Source organism: Cervus canadensis, chromosome 2 (genome assembly GCF_019320065.1).
Source record: "Cervus canadensis isolate Bull #8, Minnesota chromosome 2, ASM1932006v1, whole genome shotgun sequence".
Taxonomy (NCBI): domain Eukaryota; kingdom Metazoa; phylum Chordata; class Mammalia; order Artiodactyla; family Cervidae; genus Cervus; species Cervus canadensis.
Genome location: NC_057387.1, coordinates 80,494,335 through 80,517,111, shown reverse-complemented (window position 1 = coordinate 80,517,111; position 22,777 = coordinate 80,494,335). Strand labels below are relative to the sequence as shown.

At 41.6% G+C, this 22,777-nt stretch overlaps 1 long non-coding RNA gene across 1 annotated transcript in view; it reads right to left on the bottom strand.

Annotated features, from left to right (window-relative positions):
• Positions 1-253: 253 nt before the first annotated feature.
• LOC122427835 overlaps positions 254-22,777 on the bottom strand; it is a 141,562-nt gene continuing 119,038 nt past the window's right edge. The window contains exons 2-3 of the long non-coding RNA XR_006265551.1: positions 15,060-15,139; positions 254-1,455 (exon numbers count right to left, since the gene is read on the bottom strand). This is a non-coding gene — a long non-coding RNA (uncharacterized LOC122427835). The remainder of the gene's footprint in view (positions 1,456-15,059; positions 15,140-22,777) is intronic.

Genomic DNA, 22,777 nt, shown 5'->3' with positions numbered 1-22,777 from the left:
TCTTAAGCCAACTATTGAGCCCACAGCCAGGATGTCAGTCCACCACTTCACTCAAAGGCCCAGGTTTACCCTACTGAGAACAGGCTGAAGATTTAAATATCTGCCATCCTCAGAGCCCCCTTTGAAGGAAATCAAGCACATCATGTGTGACATTTCAATGATAGCCACAGTGCTACTCTGCTACCCTCTTCAGACTGCTTGGATCAGGGCTCAGAGCATGAGCTCAGAGCCTCTAAGCTAAAGCGGCAAAAAACTTTTCAATTTTTTCCATTTACAGTCATGGTAGTTTTAATAGTAACAGTAGTATCAATATTTTATAGTAAGAATTGATATCAAACTTCTCCAATTAGACTTTCTCTCTTAGTATGATAAAAGCTAGATTCTTATTTCTTGGGGTTTTCCCAGTGACTCCGTGGTATAGAATCCACTTGTCAAGGCAGCAGACATGGGTTCAATCCCTGGATTGGGAAGATCTCCTGGAAACGGAAACGGCAATCCAGTCCAATACTCCTGCCTGGAAAATTCCAGGACAGAGGAGCCTGGCAGGTTCTTGTCCATGGGGTCAAAAAAGAGTCAGACACAACTTAGTGACTAAACAACAATCATTTCCTTGAGAATAAAATTTAGAGACTGTTTATTGTTTTTAAAAAAAAAAAAACAAGTCTTGTACACAACGAGGCCTCCTATGTTGTTCTGAGTGGGCAATAATTTACAAAAGCAAAAAAGGATAGGAATAGAAATTTTGTAGCTGTGGTCTAATGAGACACGTCTGCAAGCAGGACCTGAACATAAACAGAGCAAGTGAGGTTTTCCCTGCAGGAAGGACGGCTGGCAGTTTCAAGATGTCTAGTAATCTAGTTTTGCATTTTAGGTTGGTTCCTGCTCTGTGCTCTAATCCCTGTAGCCATCCTTAAATTTTTAGTAAAAGTCTGTTGCATATAACTTCCTTGTGTCAGTGATGCTTTAGAGAATGAAGGAGAAAACTCCCATCAATGAATGAGACAGATGGGAGAGAGGCAGAAGGACAGCCACAAGAGACAAAAATGTGAGCTGGTCAATCAAGAAGCTGAAATTCACAACAAGAGGCTCTAAGAGATCATTGGGTGAGTATCATGAGTCTTTTTCAATCTTCCTGAGGGCACTAGATTGCCCATTATAGAGGGAAGTGCTGCTCCAGGTCACTGTACCTGGTCAGTAAAGTAAAAAGTAGCCTGCAGAAGGCCAATGCACATGGGTCCATCAAGGTCAACGTCACAGGCTTCTATTCAGGTCCACTGATATCAAACCTGCATGTTTTCATATACCTGTGAAGGATACTGATGATGCAGCTTAGTAATAACACTTAAGTTCTTTGAGCAACCAAATAAGCAGACAGAAATATTTTGCCTCTATTCTCATCTTCTCATTTCCAAATGTATATGCTGTTGGTTGATTGTAGGTTGTCGTTTCTTTTTTCTGTAAAGAAATGAAAAAATTGCATCTTAAAAGCAGCCATGAAGCTTTTCTATAATAACCTAGAAATCTATCAATTTTATAGACAACCCAGCTGATAAGGTATGGTCCAACATTGTTGTTTCCTATTGTTTTCTTCCTTTTTTATTTTTTTGTCTTTTGGGTTTTTTTTTTTTTTTTCTTTTTGCTCTCTGAAAATAGCACAATATGGAGTGATGTTTTAATTTATTATTATGAAAGGGACAGCAACTGGTTTTTAATGGTTACAGAATGGTGACTCGCAGCCCTGGCCCAGCTGCTGTCACCAGCGTGCCGCAGCAGACTCACAGCATCTTGTCTCCAGCACACATCAGTGCTCCCGCCGGCTGCCTCCCTCCCTCCCAGTGGACGGGCCACCACCTGCTGCTGGCACAGTGCCGGCCCTTTGGGGAACAAATGTTCTCTGGCTGCTGGGTGACAGGACAGGACAGGACAGACGCCGGATTTCAAGGAAACCAAGGAAAGGCGCCCTGGGGCTTGTTGCCCCTACTCCTCCACCCATCTGCCTTCCCTGCCTGGCACAGATCTCCCTAATCAGGGCCATAAGAGAATGGGCTTTTTCAGACCGTGATCTAGATGGCTCTGTCTCCTTTTCCCTACCAGTCTCCCTTTGGGCTATAATGGCCATTTATTTATTCAGGCCACAAGCATTTTCCGAGCCTCTGTTCCATGCCAGGTAATTTGCTAAGTGCTAAGAATATAGACCTGAACAACTCAATCCCTCACCTTGAGAAGGTCACAGTTTAGTGGGGTAGACAAGACATACAAACCAATAAATTACAATACAGCCCTGAGAGCATAAGGGCAGAGTTAAAAATCAAGTGCATAGAGAAGCAGCATTAAAGTATCACACAGGCATGAAGCTTGTGGACTTGGGAGACTTAGCCTCAGGGAAATCCAGCTGCCTGTTTGCTTTTGGACAGTTCATTTAAGGTCTTTAAGGCCCAGTGATTCATTGGTATAAGGTTATGTGAAATAATGCAGTGAAGCACTGTAACAGGGTGTGTGATAAACACTCAGTAAATCTGGACCATTGTTACCCAGCACAATTTGTATTCAAATGCCTCTCCCAGAGCTGTAGGGTTCCAGCCACTGCATCCAGGCAGGAGTTTTGGAAGCAGAGAAGGGTTGCAGGGAGAGGAGGGCAGCCAGTGGACTTCAAAGCTTAGAGCTGAAGATGATTCCCAATGAGCCATGTCCAAGGACTGAAGCTGGAGTACAAAGCCAAGTGACAAATCTGCCTGGACTATCAGGCAGGAGGGGCCGTAGTGAAAGAAACTAAATCCACGGCAATAGGACAGAAATTGGATGTATCGGGCAAAACCCAATCAGAAGAGAGAACACAATGCAGAGTGACAATCTGGAGTACCGGAGTCTTGAAAAGGCTGGAAAACTACTCAATTGAGATGTTGTTTGATCTCGGTCTTAAAAGATGAAGAGGAAATTGCAAGGAAGAGTTGCAAGGGCAGGGATGTCCTGAGAGGCGTGTCTTGAAAGGGGAAACAGCATGGGCAAATGCACACTGATGTCTAGAGTGAAGAGTGAGAAAGTCAAGCAGCTGGGACCTTGAGTGCATAGAACACAGTGAGAGGAGGTGAGGCTGGAAACAGTGCAGGAGCTGAGGCATGGAGGCCCTGGAGTGCCAGGCTGGGGAAACTAGTCTCATCCTGGAAGCCCACAGCAGGTGCCTATCAGAGTCACTGGTCCAGGTCTGACAAGCTGCCAATGCCCGGGCAATTCTGAGTTAACTGGTCTTGAGTAAGACATGGCCATGAGTGTTTTTAACATCTCCCCAGGTGATTCCAGTGTGCCTCCAGGGCTGCAAATCACTGCTGCAGGCAATCAGAAGTCAGTGGAGAGACGCTTTTCACTTCTGGATGCTGTGAAGCTAAGAGACTCATTTAATTTCAACCAACAGTATCAACACCGACTGGGTGCCAGTCCCTTGCTAACCTTGTAAACATGGAGATGCGGAGGTCAGGGTCCACTGCTCTGTTTGGCTCTTTGGAGTTTATGAATCATGTTCACCTTCACTGTCTTATCCGGCCTGGGCACGGAGAGGAAATGTGGTTGCTGCCCTTCGGGGAAGCAGTGTGCATAATCCACTCGGTCACTGTGGGGCCTACCCTGCGGTCTGGCACAGGGCCGCAGTGGAGAAAATGAATTGAGCAATCTTTTCTAGAGCAAAATCAATAGCTTCAGAACAGCCAGCCACACCAGCAGCTGGGGCGGGTGGGTGGGAGGAGGGGGGTCACCGGGGGAGGGGGGAAGGAGCTCTAGGGAGAAAACAAGGACATTGCAAGGAGGGGACAGGAGAAAAAGAGGCGTTGTGGAGGGAGGAAGGAAAGGAGGGCCAAGGGGAGCGGGTTAGGGGGATAAGGGGTGCTTCATGAGAGAATTTAGACAAAACCACTATAACCCTCTTGTCTTACGCTCTCTCCACTGCTCAGAACCCTGAGTGCAGAGGTAGGTAATGTGCGATGAGAGGGAGACACTGGCATGTTCCTGTCCCTGGGCTGATTATTTTGAATATATTCATACAAGGTAATACCTGCTAATCACTAATTTCACAAATGAGAAGATAGAAATCCTAAAGGTCACCAGACTACCAAGCTCATAAGTGGTGCAGTCATTTATCCCCTTAGAGGCTTGAAAGAGGAAAGGATGGGGGAGCTGCTCTGTAAGAAGAGACACTTCAAAAATCACTCTTTTTTTCCACCCTTAACCCAGCTAGCTTCCACAGAAGATCTTCAGTCTACTTGGAAACTTGTCCATTACAGTTGCACAAAGCAGATGAAGAGAAAGGGAAAGCCTCCCAGGCAATTGCACAGAACACTTTCTTAGGATTGTCAGGCCCGCATCCTCCTGAGAGAGGCCCCGTGGGAGGGAACATGGCTTTCCCTGCCGAGGCTGAAAGGCCTGCAGGATGGGGAATGTGCTCACTGCTGCCCACTAGAGTGAAAAAGCCACTCTGGAAATCAGCAGCTCCCCTCTGGCTCATGCCGGTGATCAGGCCTCTAGTGACTGCTTAGATATATGCTCAACTCACACTAAGACAGCAAAGGGAGAATTTATTGGAAGGATAATGGGTTATTTCACACGGGTGGAAGTGTTGGACCAAACGGCAGGAATGTGTGCTTGTAGCTGGGCCTTGAGTAGTTGGAATCAGGGACATGAACCAGAAGATGAGTCTTATCTCTTTTCTGTACCTCCCTGGTTTTGCACTGTTGGTTTCCTTGTCAATCACTGCAGACTGCCTTTTGCTGCAAGGTGAAAAACGTAGCCACCAACAGTCCTACCTCCAGAGAAGTAAGTTTGTAACTTGAAAAAAATCCCAGGGGAAGGCTTATATGGAGAATTCTGCTTGGTTGAGCATGGGGTGGTGCCTACCCCTTGACCAAACAACTGTGTCTACAGGAAAAGCATTATGTTCAATAGTATGGCAACCCCAACTAGATCCCTGTGAAAAGAGGGGAGTATCACCAGAAGAAGGGAGAGGATTTAGGATTTTACACTCTAGCTCACCAACAGAAATAAGACCTCTCAACAATGGAAGAGGGAGATTTTGACCATGGAAAGATTTCCAACACATAGCGTGCCTGCATGATCAGCCATTTCAGTCATGTCCAACACTCTGAGACCCCATGGACCATAGCCCACCAGGCTCCTCTGTCCATGGGACTTTTTCTGGCAAGAATACTGGAGTGGGTTGCTGTTTCCTCCTCCAGGGGATCTCCCTGATCTAGGGATCAGTCCCTCCTCTCCTGCACTTCAGGCAGATTCTTTACTGCTGAGCCACCAGGAAAGCCCTTTCAACACATTATTTACATGCAAAAACAATTTATATGCAATCCTAAGAGATGGATAAGATCCCCCATCACTAGTCCTTAAAGTTCTCACAGTAACAGTGAGGCAGATCATCAGGCTCCTTTCCTTACTAGACACACACTGAGGGTGTATTTCCCACACTACTTGTGGTTATCAATGGTCATGTGATTGACTTATAACTACTGGAAAATGGTGTGTCATTTCCAGACCTGCTCCATTAAAATGTTCTCATGCAATCCTCTGTCTGCTTCTCCCCTTTCAGCTGGATGGAACTGAGATGGCCCCCCAGGTAACTGGGAGGCCATGTGTTTAAACTTGTAGAACCACAGATGGAAGGAGCCTGGCTCCCTGAATCACTGCTTAAAGAGACCCACTAACCACACATACACATGGTGGGCTGTCAGATTAGGGGAGAAAAAAAAAACTTTTATAGTGTTAAGCATTAAATTTTGGAGGTTTACTTATCACAGATGTTATATCTGCCTTCATTAATAAAGTTAGAAAACATTGCATTAACTGGAATTAACTACTTTGAGTCCCGGCTCTGTGGTTAACTTACTAGATGACTTAGAGAAAATCACTTCATCTCTCCAAGTCTTCCTATCCATTATAGCATCATTGCAGGATTTTTCATTAATGAATAGAGATAATGCATATGAACAAATGTGAATACTAAATTACAACTTCAGGATGGAATATTACAAACTTGTCTCTATTGCCATTTCTCAAGTATGCTAAGATTTAATTTTAGTGGTTTAAAAAGCTTTCAAGTTTCTCATTGAAAGTCTCCTATTTAATAAAGGAGGCACTATGGGCTATAAGAATATAATTTTTCTGTAGAACTCAATAAAGTTATTTTCACTTTGGGTTTTTTAAAATAAGTGGCACTTAAACATTTTTTATTTCCTGAATTAATCAGCATTAGAAGATGAATAGCTTTTCACCACTGATATTACAAAGTTTCACTTATATCTTCTTGAAGAAATCAAGAGTGAATTGGAGGAAAAAAAAGAGAGCTTTTGCCCTTAGTAACTCATAGCTCTGAGCCTTGAACCTGGACCCTCTGTTCCAAGTTGTCCTGCCTCCCCATCACCTTTAGAGGGGGGTTTAATTACTTAAATAATTTTTTATTTTATTTATTTTTTAAAAACTTTTTATTTTTTAATGCAGTATAAGCAGTTAGCAAAGGGCTTCCCAATGGCTCAGATGGTATAGCATCCACCTGCAACACAGAAGACCTGGGTTCAATCCCTGGGTCAGGAAGATCCCCTGGAGAAAGGAATGGCTACCCACTCCAGTATTCTTGCCTGGAGAATTCCATGGACTGAGGAACCTGGTAGTCTACAATCCATGAGGTTGAAAAGAATTGGACATAACTGAGCAATTAACACTTTCACTTTCACAAGCCGTGACAAATGTTGTGATAGTTTCAGGTGAATGGCAAAGGGACTCAGCCATACATACACATGTATCTGTTCTCCCCCAAACTCCCCTCCCACCCAGGCTGCCACATAACATTGAGCAGAGTTCCCTGTGCAGTACAACAGGTCCTTGTTGGCTTGATTCCCCTCTATTGGGCATAGCTATTTCATATCTGTCACTGCCATTACATAGGCTCCCAAGAAACTATGCAGAATAGCCCAGTCTCTATCAACCCTTCCTTTTGCCCACACCAGAATGCTCTGAATAAAGATTCATGCATCCTGTTACATCAGTGGTTTTCCAACCGTGCTCTTGCAAGCTCCCTAGGAGCCATTTGTGTTTGAGTTTTGGAGGAGCCTCTGTTGCTCCTCTAACCAAAGCAGTGCTGATCTTACCTGTTTAACATACTGAGCTTTAGATAAGATTTTCTTTGAAAAAAGAGCTCCCTAGTTTAATAAAAAACAAGGTTGAAAGCCACTAAACCAAAATGGAACTTGGGTGTTGTAACATATGATGGCAAACAAAGGAGACAAAAGATTCATTTTCTAATGCTATGTCTGCTACTTCTTATGACTTGAGATGAGTAATTTTGCCTTTTAGGCCTCATTTTCTTTGTCTGTAAAATGGAAAGTTTAATGCCATCAGAGCTAGTTTTCTTCCTATTTCTCATTAGAAGATCCACTGGTCAAGGTCATTTGGGGTGTGCACTCAGTATTGGAGATGGAGACAGGGAAGGTAGGATGGACTCCTCTCACAGAGAGGAGGAATGAAGGACCCAAGAGGGAGATTTTAACTTTATTTTAAAAAATATTTGTTGAGCTACAACTATGTACATCTGTGCAAAACAGTGAGAGTCCAATGAATCAAATAGTTACGGTGCTTAGGGTGCCAAATTTTACATTAGTAGACGTCGGCACCAAGGAGTAAGGGGGCTGTCAGAAAGAGAAGCGTGCCTGGACAAGAACAAATGGCTCCCTGTTAGGGGGCGCCCCCCAAGTTCAATCGTTATCTTCTTCACAGAGTCTTAACTCCCTCTCACGTTTTCAGACATTCTTCTGGATCTTTAGTAGAGGCTAGAAAGAATCTAGTCCTTCCTTTAACCACTCATTTTCTCACTCGTTTGTCATTTACACAGCATACACACTGAGCATCTCCTTTCCCCAACACACTATAGCAGAGCCTGAGGACCCAGAGATGAGTTCAATGCGATACCAGTCACCAGGATGCTCACAATCCAGTGGGGACACGTGAAAAACCCTGCAATGAATGTGCTAAGAGCTGGGATGGATGAATGTGCATGAGGATGGAGGAATCATGGGTGGTCCTTCACCGCTCCTCAGATGACTCTGGATCCCTCCTTCCTCCACTCTCTCACCTCTCTGAAGCTCACCTTATGCTGAATCACCTTATGATGCACCCCCTCATGCTGAATCAACAAGATCAGGTACAGGCATCCCCAGTGAGGAAATAATGAGGGCACCAGTTCACCACAAAGAGGAAGCAGCTATGTTGCTTTGTGATTTACTGCAACAGAGTGGTGTTCTCATGGGTGAAAATAGTGGGATTTTCATGACATCACTTTGGTCTATCTGGTTATAGAACCTGCTAGGTTTCCTGAGTATTGAGTGTTCCTGAAACATTGAGGAATTAAGGATATTCTGTACTTTATCTTCCTAGCTCCCCTGCACTTGATCTTTTTTAGTTAGAGACAAAGTCCTTATTTTTTAGTCACTCAGTTAAGAAATATTTACTGAGCCCTAGTGCATAGCTGATACTGTGTTTTGTACAGACATGTAAATGGAAAGAAATGAGCCCTGATCCCAGAGACCTAACAGTCTCACAAGGCAAACAATCAGAGTGATTAAATTCAATATGATTGGTGCCACCTGGGAAGTGAGGTCAGCACACACAGGGAGCATGAAAGAGGGACACGCCGCCAGCGATGAACTTCTAGAAAAGCTTCCTAGAAGATAAAACCAACCTGGTTTGAGTGAAGAATCATGGCTGGTCAAGGAGAGTGGGGTTGGAAGGGTATCCAGACAGAAGGAAGTTTGTCTCCCAAAGACACTGTCCAAAACCAATGTGCTCATACTACTTAGAAACTCAGCATGCAGCATGTATTTTGGAGTCAGACAAATTTTCTCTCAATTTTTTCCCATCTCTTCATCTACTTAGAGGCATGATTACGGAGGTGAAATGAGAAAATGGATGATGCATTTCAAACAGTATCTGACACCAGCAAGTTTTCATAAACTTGGAGAGATCGGAGAATGTGTATGAGTATGTGCATTTATCAGAGAGGAGCCCCTGAGTGTAAGACTGAAGACTTACCTTATCTAATATGAACTATCCATCTCCAATTTGTTCCCCCAGAACCACTCGTGACCCCTCATCTCCAGCTTTGTGTCCTGGGAGCCTGGCCTGTTTGGACTCTAACAGAGAGCTCCCTTGCTGGCGTCTAGCTGGGGCCACAACAAAGGACCTCATAGATCAGACACAAGAGTCAGTTCATGCTCCCTCCTCTGCAGTCATCTCGGGCTGCCGCATCCTTGGCAGAAGGGCACAACTCCTGCCAAGTAGCCCTCTCTCTCCATTTTCCATATCTCTAGATCCTGGGAGCGGCCCCCTCCTTTTATCCCTCACATACCAGGATAAAAATAGCCAGTTGCTACAAGCCCCAGGGCCTACATTATCTTGTGGTTTCCACCTTTGTAAATGAATCCTTGATTCAGTTCTTCTATAATCACCCAGTTTGAGTACACTATATATTCTATTTCTTTCTGGAACCCTGACAGACTCATACTCTGTAAGTCCTACAAAGGAACTCTAAATAAGTGTGTGGACATGGGGATTCATTTTTAGATGAAAGAATAAGGAATATATTTTGCTAGGGATATTTTGATAAGGACATATTGCAGTATTAAACCAGCTCAGAGCTACCTGAGAGAGATGAGGAGGCTCTCTTTTCTGTTTCTCTTTCCCCACTAAGCTGAGAAAATTGAGAACAATGTCCAAATTTTATTCATCTTTTAATCTGTAGCCCCAGTATCTAGCTTAGAGACTGGGACACAGAAGGTATGCTCAATATATGTGTGTTGAATGGATTTTCACAGAATTGTCAATGGTTGGAAAAGAGGAGGGAGATAAAAGTTACATAACCATACTCACATGCATATATATACCACATTTATGACTTTTCACATTTCAAAGAACCGTCACTTGGTCATTCCAATCTTGATTAAAACAGCATTCTTCTGGAGGTCCACAGGAAAAACCCTTCTTCACTGTGTAGGATCAGGACCCAGAACTGGAGATGGGATGGGCGCTCTGCCATTGAATCAAGAACCTCAGAGCCAGATAGAAGCTTAAAGGTCATATGGCCCCAAGAAAACTGCTTTTTTTAAACTCCCCTGATTTGGATGATTATACTGTGACCAGGCTTTAGGAGTACAGAACTGGGAGACTAGATGAGTGTCTGAGGAGGCAGAATCTCAGTGGATGAGGAGGTATCCCAAGCAGCCATGAAAAAAATAATATCCCAGCATTGGGAACTGCAAGACACAGAAAATTTGAGTGACCCACCAAAGTGTCAGGTGCCACAGCAGTTGGTGAAAGGGGAGAGTGCCTGGGGAGAGGGGTGAGCTATGGGCCAAAAAGGAAGCAGGGCCCAGCTCTTCTACCTTCTTAGCAATGACCTTGGGAGAGTCACTTCCCCTCTCCATGAAGTAAGGAAGTAGGAGGGCTACCTCATTTCTAAGTGCCTTTCTCTTCCATAAATCAACACTTCTAAAAATGCCTCACATTTCTGCAGCTCTTCACAGCTCATAAAGTACATTACCTCATTTCATTCTGTAGCACTGAAGGCAAAACTTGGCAGAATGCAGAGTTGACCTTAACACTTTTCTGATGACTTTTCAACTGGAAGGCAAAATTCAAGCAGCCCCATGTTCTCATCTCTGAACCAGTCTTTCCAGTAACCTGTCACCCCTTGCTCACCACACACACACACACACACACATTTTGTCGAAGATAAAATAATTCTTTCTATAAGAGTTCCCACATTTAAATTTCAAAAGAGATCAGCTACACAACCCCAACCCAAACTAAAACTGTGAAGAGTAAACATCACTTGTGGTGCCTGGAGAGTAGGCAAACCTTACCCCTACTCTAAAAGTCCTGAGAGATTTGGGAATTCAGCTAACATTCTGGTCCACAGAGTCTGGATACAGACTATCAAGAAAGGTATCTCTAATGGGGACATGTGAGAAGAACAGGGTTAGAGAGAACTTGGCTTCCTCGGTTTAGAATTCTAAGTGGTGTAATTGATCCAAAAGGGCCTTAATAATCGAGGCTATATGGTAATGGTAAAAGCTGAAAAGTTTATTTTAGTCTAGACCCTAACACTGCCCAGATTGGTAACCTAGAACAAGGTGACCAACTTCTTTGAGATCTATTCTCTCATTATAAAATTAGGATTTCGGTTAGATGCTCAATAAGATGCCATTCCATTTATTGGTTATTCAACCAGTGCATGTTGGTTGAACATCTACTCTGTGGCAGATATGGTGAAAGGCACTGGAATAAAATTGTGTTAATGTTAATTAAAATTAAATGTGAGAAAGACAGAGAGGAGTTCACATTATGGTTGGGAAGATAGACGTGCAAACAAATAAATGCACGATGCAATAATCATCATCTATAGAGGGGAAATGCAAGCGGAGGAATTCTTTCTGGTGGAAGGTCAGAGAGACTTCAGGTAGCAGAACAAATGAAGACAGGCTTCGGGAAACAGACTTAGTTGGTAATGTTTAGAACCCCAGGTGATGAGAAGGGGCAATGGCTCCTGGAGATGCAGGTAGCAGGAGCCAGGCTATGCAGAGCCAAGTTAGCCTGGGTCAGATGATCAAAAGTCACTTGGAGCTGTAGACAGGGGAGAAAAATGATTAGCTCTACATTCAGTAAATGTCACTCTGGTTACTATTGGGACTATAGCCGGGAGGAGACCAGGACTTGGGGCAGGAGCTCAAAGATCACCATATGATGCCAAGGAGTTAGAGTCAAAGAAGGCAGCCTCCTTCAGCAGCAGGAAATGGAAAGGAATGTGTGAAGGTAACAGCCTTTCAGGGAATGTGATGTGTGATTTATTTACTTAACAAACATTTCCATAGCATTTACTATGTGCCAAGTCCTACTCTAAGCCCTCAAAAATATTAACTTGTTTAATCATCACACCAAAACTGCAGTGTTAGAATTATTATCCTATTCTATGCAGTGGATGAGATGAATATGAGACAGACAGGTTAAGTCATTTACCGAAGGCCCACATCCCATGAATGGATAGTCTTCCCCTTGAGTCTATGTTTTTAACCACTAACTAACACCAGTAATATATGCTGCCAAGATTGACTCCCAAGAGTGACTGACTTAGTTGAGTAGTGGATGGATGGTCATGCCATTTACATCCTAACAGAAGAAAGAACAGATATTGGGAGAAAGACCAAGTTTGTTTCGGAGCATGTTAATCAAGGCACCTGTGACATCATGGTGGAAAAGCCAGTCAAAGAGATGGGCAGGTGGGGGTGGAGAAGAGAAGAGAGTTCTAGGCTGGAGATCTAGTTTGGGAAGTCATTTATGTACAGACGGCAATGGTCACCAAGTGGGTTACATGGACTGTCCACCACTATCACTAATGTGGCCCATGTGACACGGAAGGTGGCCTCCTCAAGTGCACAACTGGTTCTGGTTGCACGTCAAGAACTATTCTCCATTTCCTATGGAATGTTTCTTATTCTACTAGTTATGAACTAACTATTGTCTAAGGATATGGTTATTTTCACTCAAGAGTCACATTTGAAAGTGTTCCAAAACACACAAAAGTATGAGCTGCTAAGAGAAAATAGGACTTTGATCTAGAATCTATATTAAGAACTCAAGGCAGATGAAACCTCTAGCAAGATCTGATTTCATAAAGTCCTTCTCTGTAATCCTGTTGTTTAATATTTAAAACCTACATGTAATAATTGGTACAAAACATAAGCACTATAATTTAGTCAAGCCAGTTCTGTATTTACATTTCTTTTATTAAAAATTTAGTGAAAATGAATAATTGAAGAAACACCAGAGCTTAAAGACTTTTGCAGTGACAAGTTAAAGGTTGAACTCTGGCCTACTGAATAATGACTATATCCATTTAAAAACTAGGGTATATTGCTTTCAGAGTTCAAAGAATTCTAATATGGTTTAATGAAAAGCAAAGACAACACTACTGACTGCAGGCAAATCACTTCATTCACATGCTACTCAGTTTACTCTTCAGTCATCAGAAAGAAAGAAATATATTAAGTTTTTTAATATGTGTCAGACACTGGACTATATGCTTTCTTTCCAGTCTCATTAACATGGCAGAAAGTGAAGAGGAACTAAAGAGCCTCTTGATTCACCTGGAAGAGGAGAGTGAAAAAGTTGGCTTGAAATTCAGCATTCAAAAAACTAAGATCATGGTATCTGGGCCCATCACTTCATGGCAAATAGAAGGGGAAGAAGTGGAAACAGTGGCAGATTTTATTTTCTTGGGCTTCAAAAATCACTGTGGACAGTAATTGCAGCTGTAAAATAAAAAGATGCTTGCTTCTTGGAAGGAATGCTATGATAAACCTAGACAGCATATCAAAAAGCACAGACATCACTTTGCCATAAAAGGTCTGTCATGTCAAAGCTATGGTTTTTCCAGTAGTAATGTATGGATGTGAGGGTTGAACCATAAAGAAGGCTGAGCACCGAAGAACTGATGCTCTCAAACTGTGGTGCTAGAGAAGACTCTTGAGAGTCCCTTGGACTGCAAGGAGATCAAACCAGTCAATCCTAAAGGAAATCAACCCTGAATATTCACTGGAAGGACTGACATTAAAGCTAAAGCTCCAATACTTTGGCCACCTGATGTGAAGAGCCAATTCACTGGAAAAGATCCTGATGCTGGGAAAGATTGAAGGCAAAAGGATAAGAGGGTGACAGAAAATGAGATGGTTGGATGGTATCACTGACTCTGTGTACATGAGTTTCAGCAACTCCAGGAGATAGTGAAGGACAGGGAGGCCTGGTATGCTGCAGTTCATGGGGTCGCCAAGAGTTGGACACAACTTAGTGGCTGAAAAACAACAAGATCTCACAACTGCCAGGCAAAGGCAAAATAATTTGTCCTCATTTTTTGGATGATGAAACCATAGTTCAGAGAGGGAAATTCACTTCCTCAAGCTCACTCAGTGAATAAATGACGAAAGTAAGGACCCCCTGTACCAAGTCCACATTCATTTTGCACAGTAATCAAAGTCTCAAACTCTAGGGCCAGGTTATTTTCTTGATGTTAACACTTTCTCTTGCTCTCTGGAAGGCCTGCCAACTATTCTTCAACTACCCAATCTTTTCCATCCTTCTAGACATCTGGACATCTCAGGGCCCACCTCCCCACCACCTCCATTCCATAGAGTTCCTGGTTTTGTTCCTTCCTGGTTTGACTAACTCATTAACATCATTCCCATTGTCATCCGGGGCCCTGGGCTTCCCATGGGTAAGTCCTGCCTTTCCCACATCACTGTAATCCCTTTCAGCTTGAATTTACCAGTCCCTTGCATTGTGGGTCTCATGACTTATTTAATAAATTATTCCAAATTAACTAAAAAGTGGTTGTTGGGGGGTCTCAGGGGGAGACCACAGTGTGTAGCACCCCTCTTCTCTTCCTGAGTCTTGAACACGTTGAGAAATAAGCAAAATAGTGGCATTGTGAAAGTAGCTCAGTCGTGTCTGACTCTTTGCGACCCCATGGACTGTATAGTCCACGGAATTCTCCATGCCATAATACTGGAGTGGATAGCTTTTCCCTTCTCCAGGGGATCTTGCCAAGCTAGGAATAGAACCCAGGTCTCCTCCATTGCAGGTGGATTCTTTACCAGCTGAGCCACAAGGGAAGCCCAAAATAGTGGCAGATGACAGTCAAAAGTTCAACTTTAGTGCCTGAACTGATAGATAAGAGGATCAAACTGGCTTTCCTAGCACTGAAAACAAAAAGCTTGGCAGCACAGGTGCAGTTATAACTCATTAACTGCAGGAGGCAGGCTTAGGTGACACTCACAGCGTGGTTAAGCAGAAGAGAAATTAACTGGGGAAAAAAGGGGAGAACTACCAGTTATTCTTACATAGTTTTTTCATAACATCTTGACATCTCTCCCAGAATACAGCAATTCCATAAGAAAAGGGACTAAGAATATAAATAGGTCAAAGTGTAAGGAAAAGATGTTCCCTTCTAACAGTGTTTAATAACTTACCAACTTTTCATGCATTCTACAATTATTGAGTTGAAAAGAATGAAGAGTGACAGCATCGTTTATAAGACCCCTGTGAGTACCTAAAAAACATAAAAGACTCAGTCATAGTCATAATAACAATAGTAATTATTTTTATTATATTGATCACTTACTAATTTTAGAAATTATGCTATGCTTCAAATTGCTGTAATTACCATATGTTCAATCCCCATTATACAGATAAGGCTTACCAAAATTAAATTTCCGAGGTCACAGATCAACTAAATGGTACAGTCAAGACTTAAATCCAATTTTTCTTACTCTACAGGCTCTTAATGAAGATAGCCTATAAGTAGCCATTACTACTGCTGCATACAAGATAAATAATTCTAAGACATGTGACCTTTATGCATAATTCTCACATGCATAGAACATCAACTCTCTTCAAATATGGTTACAGAAGTTGTGTTTTTATTCTTAATGTCTGACAAAGTGATTATCGACATCAATGGCAAATACATGCACATGCTGAATAAAGGCAGTTATTGTATCATTTAAGTGTGATGTCCTTGAAGTCCAAAGACCCAGTCTTAAAAGCCAGCTTAGAAACTTACCAGCCACAGCAGGCTATTTTGAATAAATTACTTAACATACTGGATCTATTTTAAAAACAGAATAATTAAACCTACCATAATGTTGTTATGAAGACTAAAATAGATGATCTACATAAAGTCTGACACACGGTAAATACATAAGAAATTACTACTAAGAGGAAGGCAAACTGTGAGGAGGGAGAGAATGAGGCCGAGAAGGAAGAATAGCCAAACTCTGTCTCTGTGGTATGTTTACAGGATGAGAATTGAGAGAGGAAAAGGAGGGAGTTGGGAGGAAGCAGAAGCTAAAGCAAGAACGTGTCAATGTAAACTGTTGACACAGTACTGAGGGCATTGTAACTGCAGGAACCATGTGTTATTGGCCGTCTCACCAGTAACTAGCAGAGTGTGTAACTCAGAGCAGGAACCCCATTAAACACATGAGAGACAAGACCAACCAGTCTCAAGATCATCCCAGACCCACTGTATTTATCAACTTCTCTGCTCCTGAGACCCTCCCTGACTTCCCATGTGACCTAAATTATGGTACCTTTTTTTTTTACCAATGACTTCAGAAAGGAAGAATACAATCCTCTCCCCTGTCATCACTGCCTAAGGTCATTTGGAGTGACCAGTGGTCACTACGGGCAGGATGCTTACAATTTCTGGACCTCAGCTTCCTCAACTGTAAAACAAAGGGTGGCCAGTAGCTGTTCCTCAAGGATTTGGGTAGGAATATAATAATCAAAGCATTTAAACTGTCTAGCAAATTCATGGTCCTTCCTTACACACTCATGCATCCTTCACAATAACCCTATAAGGTGGAAAGTAGGACTTGTGTAGAGGGACAAGCACTTATTGTTATAGTTAATGTGTCCCAACCCTTCCTACTGTGTCGTTGCTATTCAAGCATTCAGTCATGTCCGACTCTTTGTAACCTCATGGACTGTAGCACGCCAGGCTTCCCTGTCCTTCACTATCTCCTGGAGTATGCTCAGACTCATGCCCATTGAATCGATGCTGCCATCCAAACTTCTCACCCTCTATCATCCCTTCTCCTCCTGCCCTCAGTCTTTTCCAGCATCGGGGCTTTCGTCAGTGAGTCATCTCTATGCATCAGGAGGCCAAAGTATTGGAGCTTCAGCTTCAGTATCAGTACTTAGCATAATCTATTCTGTGACTGTTGAGTTTAAGTTAATCCACAGTACTTTTTCTGTTTGCAAACAATATAGATGCTTAAGCATACATATTTTAAAATCTCTTGAAGGAATGGTATTAATTCCTGACTTGATATTGTGTTTCATGGTTATACCATTTTCTATGTCTTTTTTTAATTTGGCCCTCAGCCCTGCCAGGCATGACTTAGTAACTGAACAACAGCTTGTCGTGATGAAGCAGAGCAGCCACAATGGTCACTACTTTGCAGATGAAGAAACACTCCAGAGTGATTGCAGGTCCTGCCTTCACCACTTGGTTAACTGCAAACCTGGGGCCAAACCCAGTTCCCTTGATCCAGAAGCCCAGCTTCTGCCCAATCTCTCACACTAGGGGGAAAGAGGTGATGAAAACAGCAGTACCTCCAGAAGGAGACCATAGTGAGGGCACTTCTCTGGAACCACAAAATTACTTAACAGTGAGAACAACCTAACAGATGAAATCTTCAGCTTCCTGTAATAGTGAAGGGGAGATGCCATTAGTCCCATCTTATAGTGACAGCCCCTTCCTCCCCACTCCTGTGGAAGTGGGGAGACTTCCACAGACTCGGAGATCTCAGAGATGAAGATCTCGATTACCCTGGTGAATAGCACATGAGCTCCCCCGTCCTAGGGTCTCCAGCTGCACTGCCAGGGTCTGCTGGGGAGGGGAAGAAGTCTCACCCTGACTCACCATCTCAATGTCATTTACCTCTCTCGTGGACTGAGCCTCTGCCTCAGATTTCCATTCAAAAAGTTTTTGCCATGAATAATAAATAAATAGTTTGAAAATCACAAAGCTTGTCCATGCTCTCAATTGATATTCTAATCTTCTTTACAGCATCTGCAAGAACATGTCCAAAGAACCTGACATTCCCCACTGGTTGGAACTTGGCAACTTCAGGAAGCAATTCATGTCATTTTCAGTTGTTTGGAATTTCTTCGCTGTGTTAAGCAGTGATCAGTCCCACCATGAAGCTTATTGCCCTTTGGTCTCAAGTTAGGGTGATATTCAAAATATTAACAACCTGCCGGGCTGACGCAGTGCCTGCCATCTGCGTATCAGCCCTGGTCCAAGTCAAGCCCTAAGGCCATACAGAACAGGTGTAATTGCTTATCTGCAGGAGGCCCTTTTAGAAAGGTGAGTGGGGCTGGAGGGAGGTAGGGCAGAGAAGAGAAAGGAACCAGTTCAAGGCACCTCATGATTGGCTGGGATTCCCATGACATTCCCTTTCTATGAGCATTCCTTGTTCTGAGCTGCTTTTTAGACTCCAGGCAAATCTGAAGAAATATAGTTTGATCTTCACTAATGCTGATGTCACCAGCAGAGAGAGATCTAACGTGGTAAGGGGGAAGAACATGATGGTTTATTCATTCATTCAACCATTATCTACCCTATCTATCTATTTATTGTACTTAATGTTATGCAAGACTCTTTGTCAGGTGCTGGAGATACACATGTATATTAAATAGATATGTCTTTATCCTCCAAGAAACTTAAAGTTTACAGGCAAATATTTAGAGTATAATAAAATTGCTTTTGAACCCTAGCTTCACAAACTACAGGACAGTGACTTAACTTCCCTCGGTTTGTTTATTCATTTGTAAAACAGTAATGCCTATCTCATAGGATCATTGTGGTTTTAAGATGAGGTAACAAACTTAAAGACTCTAGCACTTTATAAACGGTGGTAGTTTTTCTTTTTATCAGTGTCGCTTAAAACCTCTATTACAGTGGATCGCTTATGTTAGAGTTTCAGAAGTGCTGGTTTCCTTCTTTTACATTTAATTCTTATTATTACTAAAATTTTGTAGTAAATCTTAGGTTACAGCTATCTAAAGCATATGTGTGTGTGTGCACATCCTTGTAACCACTATACAGTTCAATACAAAGAACACTTCCAAGACTGAAAATTTCCCTCACAACCCTTCCCAATCAATATCTACTACCCCTCTCCAAAGATAAACACTTTCAGACTGCTATCACCGTCCATTAGTTTTATTTATTCTTGACCTTTACTAAATGGAACTATGAAGTGTACAGTCTTCTAAATCAACCTTCTTCCATTCATTATTATGTCTAGAGATTTGTCCATATTATTATGTATAGCAATACGTCACTTTTTTATTACTGTGTACTTTTCCATCATATAAATTCACTCATCTTTTCCACTACCATTAGACATTTGAGTTATCAGATTTGGCTATAATGAATAAAACTGCTATAAAAACATTCTTGTACCTGTCTTTTGGTGCACATGTGCATTCACTTTTTTGGAGTATCTATCTAGGGGGTCTTAAGGGAAACATAAGTTTATCCTTAGTATATTCTGCCAGTCATTTTTCCAACTTATCTATACTAATTCCCATTCTTAGCAGCAATGTGTAAGAGGTTGACATTGTCACCAACATTTTTTATTACTCACTTTAGCCAATTAGATGGATGTGTGCTGAAATACTATTGTGATTTTCATTTTCATTTTGCTGATAAGTAATGATGTTGAATAACTTTGCAAATGGTTATTGACCATTTGTCTGTCCTTCTTATGAAATAACTGTTCAAGTCTCTAGCTCATTTTGAAATTGTGGTATTATTCTTTTGTTGTTTGGTTGACCTGTAAGAACTGGTTGTGTCTTCTAGATATAAATTATTTCTAAAGAATTCTATCCAAGTGTGTGACTTGAATATTCACTCTCTTAATGGACTTTTAATGTACACAAATTCTTAATTTTAATAAATTTCCAACTTACTAATCTTTTCTATTATGATATATACCTTTTTATCTCAAATATTTACCTGATCTTCCTTTGAGTTTTAAGTGAAGAGATTATACACAATTTTTAAACTCTTGGCCCTAGGATAAGTGTCCAACCCTCATTCTAGTCTTTTAAAAGAAACTATCAATAAACTTTATAGATAGCATAATGGAAGCAGAACTTCACTAGACTCAAGAAAAAGTAGCTATTTCCATAAGCCCTTTGACTAATTCATTCAGTCAAAATACTAAAGAGTAGTTTAGCATAATAATTCGAAGCAGGAATCTATGGTTTGTATGTGAGTTTAATGTCTAATTTTTACATTCCTAGAACTTGAGTTCTGGTTTGCATTAAATTGCAAAGCGCACTATTTAGCTGGAACTGGATGATAGCAATGCTATCTGGTCACCAAGTTTTCTCTCCTCCAGGCTGAGTAATCATCAATCCTTCAACTGCATTAAAGGTGCACACCAAGCTGACGGCTCTTCTCTAGGGGTGGTTTAGTCGCTCAGTCGTGTCCAACTCCTGCGACCCTATGGACTGTAATCCGCCAGGCTTCTCCAACCATGGGATTCTCCAGGCAAGAACACTGCAGTGGTCTGCCATTTCTTTCTCCATCTCTTCTGTGGGTACCTTGCAAATTTTAATGTCCTTAAAATTAGGTGTTCAAAAGTGACTTCAACAATGCAGGTAGGTTTGCTCCTTGATTGATGTAAATTTGGCTCACTTCAGGATGTATTTGTCTTTTCAGAAATATTATATTAAATGTTTCAGAAATATATATATATATATATATATATATTGGTTTATATTAAACCCAAGTTTAATTAAACTCTTAGCACTTTGTTCTCTGACTTTAGTGTACATGTAAAAATCACCTGGATGCTTGTTAGATTTCTGGATCTCAACTTAAAGATCCAAATTCAGTAGATCTATGGTGTGGCTCCAAAAATCTGCATTTTCTAACAATCTCCCCCACCACCAATAATTCTAGTTTGGGTGATTTGGGGGCTGTAACTTTGAGAAATGCTGCTTTAAATCTTTCTCACAGGTGTTTTAGTTAAGTCTTATCTGCTAATGGTGTTTTTTGTGCATTTGGACATGAGGGTTCAAGTTCATAACTTTGCATCGATTCCTCTTAAATTCACCAGTGAGAAATTGTGGTGAAGAAAACACAAAGCAAGGGCTTTGGAGATAAGAAGACTTGTATTCAAAACCTCCTCTGCAAATGCTGGCCTGACTTTCAATTCCCTCAATGGTAGAATGAGAGAACACATTCTTTCTGTGTTGTTGCAACCATCAGATAATCTACTTGCTGTAGCTACACGGTGTGGGGCTTACCGAAGGTGTTCCATTTATATTGTCTCCTAAGCACATTCCCTTACTATTCCAGCATATGGACACCTTGGGGAAAACTTATATTACTACCCAATTAATTAATTCTTCTTTCCAGCCTCCTGTCAGTTGAAAATTTTGTTGACATTTTACCTCTATCTTCCTCTCAGTCAGTAATATCCAACCAAATGTGCATATGAAATTCCTCTGGGAGCATTTAAAAGTGCCAGATCCCTAGAATAAAAACCTCCAGAGGTCGAGCCTGGGAAAGAACTGGCTTCAAAATCTCCCCAGATTATTTTTGATACACACTCTGATTAAAGAATCACTGATCTAAATAACTGATCATACTGTGGTTTACGATATATCAAAAGCTATAAAATGTGCTGACCTTTTGAGCCATCAAGACTCATTCTGCTGAGGAAATAATCATAGATGAGGAAAAAGACTGGATTACAAGGATGCTCAATACTGATCTCTTTGGAAGTAGAATAAGAAGGAGGAACAGGGAAGAGAAGGCAGAAGGACTGAAGAAGTTGAAGGAGAAGAGCAGTAAAAGGAAGGAAATTTATTGCCCAACAGCGGGCCACCAGGCACCCCCAAAAAGTGAATAAAATGTACTACTTTCTGTTCAGTATCACACAGCCCAAAAATAGACTGCTGCATCTTTTAATAGTGATTTTGTTGGGCTTCCCAGGTGGCTCAGTGGTAAAGAATCCACCTGCCTATACAGGAGACACAAAAGACATGGGTTCAGAAAAGGCAATACTTTCTAGTATTCTTGCCTGGAAATTTCCAAGGACAGAGGGGCCTGGTTGGCTACAGTCCTTTGGGTCGCTAAGAGTCAGACAAGACCGAGCACTGAGTGCATTAGACACAGGAATCTAATGTGCTACATATGAGAGGTATCATCATATTTTTTCTTGTTTAAAGCATAACTATAGGGGAAATACAATAAAAACATTGGTAATAATTTTAACAGTAAGATGATAGTTTATTTTATGTTAATATATTTTCTAATTTTTTCTATAGAAATACCCTTCTTAAATCAAACTTTAAAAAAATAAGTGTTCTTTTTCCTGATAGGCTCTACATTAAAACAATGAATACATACTGCTATAGACTCTCCAAGTCAATGTTGCTGTGGTTTAGTGTCTAGGTCCTGTCTGACTCTTCGCAACCCCATGAACTGTAGCCCACCAGGCTTCTCTGTCCATGAGATTTCCCAGTCAAGAATACTGGAGTGGGTTTCCATTTCCTACTCCAGGGGATCTTCCTTGCATCTCCTGCATTGGTAGTCAGATTTTTTACTACTGAGCCACTAGGGAAGCCCCTCAAGGTCAATATTCTTCCATTAATCAGAATTATTTGGCTGCCCTCATTTCATCTAAGGAGATTATCTGTTTATTGAGAACAGGCTGAGTACCAGTGCTATATTAGGAGGTCTTACGGACATTATTTCAGATGATCTTCAAAACAGTCTCATGTAGTGTATACTATTATTATTTCCATTTTACAGATGAGAAAAATGAGACCTAGGTACATTAAGTAACTTGAAAAGAAAAAAGTTAGTCACTCAGTCATATTTGACTTTTTGTGACCCCATGGACTGTAGCCCACCAGGCTCTTCTGTCAATGGAATTTCCCAGCCAAGAATACTGGAGTGGATAGCCATTCCCTTCTTCAGGGGATCTTCCCAACCCAGGGATCAAAGTCAAGTCTCTTATATTACAGGCAGATTCTTTACTGTCTGAGCAATCCAAGGTCAAAAGCAACCAATGGGAAAAATGGTGTAGAGAGTACATGAGATAGATCTGTATTCTCAGACAACTGTGGGTGAACCTACAAGTATCTCAAAATA